Genomic DNA, 2,957 nt, shown 5'->3' with positions numbered 1-2,957 from the left:
AAAGAAAATTAAAATCTCCTTTACAAAACTGAAACCATAAAACCCATTTACCTCGAACATCTGAATTCCCAGATGGTGATAATATATTGTGAACCTTGATGAGTTTAGCCCTTTTGTCTTGGAGCTGGAAAGTGTTTGTTATGCAGGTGTTGACAACCCAGACCCTAAACTGTGCAATTCCCTTCCTGAACATCTCCACCACTCCACCTCCTTCCCCACTTTTAAGAAACTCCTTAAAAACTTTAAAAGCTTTGATAAATGTTTGGGTCATCTGAACTAAATATCTCCTTACGTGGCGCCGTGTCAGATTTTGTTTTGACATTAGAAGCGCCATATAAATGACAGTTGTTGTTGATTGTAAGTTCAACTGTAAAGCCTTGAGTCTGTAATGCAGAGTGATAATCCTACTGCAATACTGCAGGAGTGCTGCACTGTCAGAGGTGCCTTTTTTTTTTAGATGAGGCATTGAATTGAGGCGAGGACTGCACCGTCAGGAGATGGGAAAGATTCCAGGGTGTTATTTGAATATAAAGGGAGTTTACCCAATGTCCCTGAACCAATATCATTAAAATCTGGTCGTGATCACATTCTGGCATCTTGCTGTGTACAAACAGGCTGCTACGCTTCCTGTATTAAAATGATGATTGCGTTTCATTGATCTCCATTGGCCATGAAGCGCCTCAGGGACACCCAGAGGTGCTAGCGAAATGCAGGTTCTGATTGTCACTGGGTTGTGTTCTCAGGTGTAAATGTAATGGCCATGCCAGTGAGTGTGTGACCAACGGGCAGGGCAGGTTGGTGTGTGACTGTCAGCACAACACATCGGGCGTAGACTGTGAGAGGTGCCAACCCTTCTACCACGACCGGCCCTGGGCGCGGGCATCTGCCGAGGCAGCCAACGAATGTCTCCGTAAGTTTCCCAACGTCCTCTTCTGTTTGTTGGTGAGTGCCATCAGCCTGGTGTGCTTTGCCTCGTCAGTGGGTCCCGGATATCGGCCCTTTGAGACTCCTCCCTTTCAGACAGGATGAAATAATATTGCTACATCGAAAACAATCAAATCCGTCAATCCTTTTCAACACCTTGATCAGACCCCACTACAAATTCATAGTAAAGGGATCAAGGGTTAACAAACAGGAGCAGAATCAGGCCATTCGGCCCATTGAATCTTCTGCACTGTTTGATCACGTCTGACATGTTTCTCCAGATTTTCTAGATCAGTGTGGTGCTGGAAAAGCGCAGCAGGTCAGGCAGCATCCGAGGAGCAGGAAAATCGACGTTTCGGGCAAAAGCCCTTGCTCAGGAATAGAGGTTTCTCCACCCCATTCCCCTGCCTTCTCCCTGGAATCTTTCATCCCCTTACTCATCAAGAACCTACCTCTGTCTTAAATAATGTTTTGGCCTCCACGGCCCACTGTGGCAATGAGTCCCACAGATCCCCCTCCCTCTGGCTAAAGAAAGTCCTCCTCATCACGAAAGGAGCATACCTCCTCATCTCAAACCTCTAAAGGGTTGACCCTTCACTCTGGCCCCGGGTCATAGTCTCTCCTGCTCATGGGAACATCTTCTCTACGTCCACTCTATCCAGGCCGCTCAGTATTCTGTAGCTTTCAATCAGATTCTGCCCTCCCACCCCCCGCCCCATCCTTCTAAACCCCATTAGAGTCCTCAGCTGCTCCTCACATGACAAGCCCTTCATCCCCAGAATCATTGTTGTGGACTTCCTCCAGACCCCCTCCAACGCAGCACATCCTTCCTTAGATACAAGGCCCAAAACTGCTCACAATATTCCAAATGCAGTCTGACCAGAACCTTCTACAGCCTCACCCCTGCTCTTGTATTCCAGTCCTTTCGAAACTAATGCTAACATTGCACTTTCCTTCCCGACTGTGAACTGAACCCGCATGTCAACCTGAAGGGAATCCTGAGCCAGGATCCCAAGACCTATTGTGTTTCAATTTTCCAAAACCTTTCCTTGTTTTGAAAATAGCCTCTGCCTCCGTTCTTCCTACCAAACTGCATAACTTCACATTTCCCCACAATCTTCTCCATCTGCCCGCTCTCCCAGCCTCCTCGCCTCCTCAGACGCTGCCTGCTCCCCCACCTGTCCTTGTGCTGTCTGCACACCCAGCAACACCGTTCCTTCATCCACTGCATTAATGTATCGCGTGAAGAGCTGTGGTCCCGACACTGGCCCCTGTGGGACTTGTCCAGTCACCAGCTGCCACCCTGAAAGAAAACCCCACTATCCCCACTCCCTGTATCCATGCCAGCACCTTGCCGCGAACACCAATGGCGTCTTACCTTACTGAGCAGCCTCCTGCGTGGTATCCTGTCAAGGGCCTTCTGGAGATTCACTCGCTCTCCTTAGTCAGATTGCTTTTTACCTCCTCAAAGAAATTATGGGGGGAAGGCAGGAGAACGGGCTAGGGAAATGTATCGCCCAGGATCGAATGGCAGAGTGGACTCGATGGGCCGAATGGTCTCTAATAATGCTCCACTTTTATCGGAGAGTGAGGGGTTGTGAACTCTGGGTTCTTCCTGGAGAGTTGATCACTTCAGTGGTCCACCTTTCCTCTCCAACCATTGGTTGTCTGTGTTGCTGTACGTTCCAGCCTGAAAGCTAATTGGATTTCCCTCAGCTGTTATAGACTCATAGAGTCATAGAGATGTACAGCACAGAAACAGACCCTTTGGTCCAACCTGTCCATGCCGACCAGATATCCCAACCCAATCTAGTCCCACCTGCCAGCACCCAGCCCATATCCCTCCAAACCCTTCCTATTCATATACCTATCCAGATGCCTTTTAAATGTTGCAATTGTACCAGCCTCCACCACATCCTCTGGCAGCTCATTCCATACACATACCACCCTCTGCATGAAAAAGTTGCCCCATATGTCTCTTTTATATCTTTTCCTTCTCACCCTAAACCTATGCCCTCTAGTTCTGGACTCCC

General features: G+C 48.6%; 1 protein-coding gene across 1 annotated transcript in view; it reads left to right on the top strand.

Annotated features, from left to right (window-relative positions):
• Positions 1 to 746: 746 nt before the first annotated feature.
• The window catches only part of LOC122547491 (laminin subunit gamma-3-like), a gene marked incomplete at its 3' end in the record, with an annotated part of 5,899 nt that continues 3,688 nt past the window's right edge, over positions 747 to 2,957 (top strand). Inside the window, exon 1 of the mRNA XM_043686104.1 lies at positions 747 to 910. The remainder of the gene's footprint in view (positions 911 to 2,957) is intronic.

Source organism: Chiloscyllium plagiosum, unplaced genomic scaffold (assembly GCF_004010195.1).
Source record: "Chiloscyllium plagiosum isolate BGI_BamShark_2017 unplaced genomic scaffold, ASM401019v2 scaf_7223, whole genome shotgun sequence".
Taxonomy (NCBI): domain Eukaryota; kingdom Metazoa; phylum Chordata; class Chondrichthyes; order Orectolobiformes; family Hemiscylliidae; genus Chiloscyllium; species Chiloscyllium plagiosum.
Note: the sequence above shows the minus strand (reverse complement) of the source record. Positions and strands in the feature narration are given on the sequence as shown.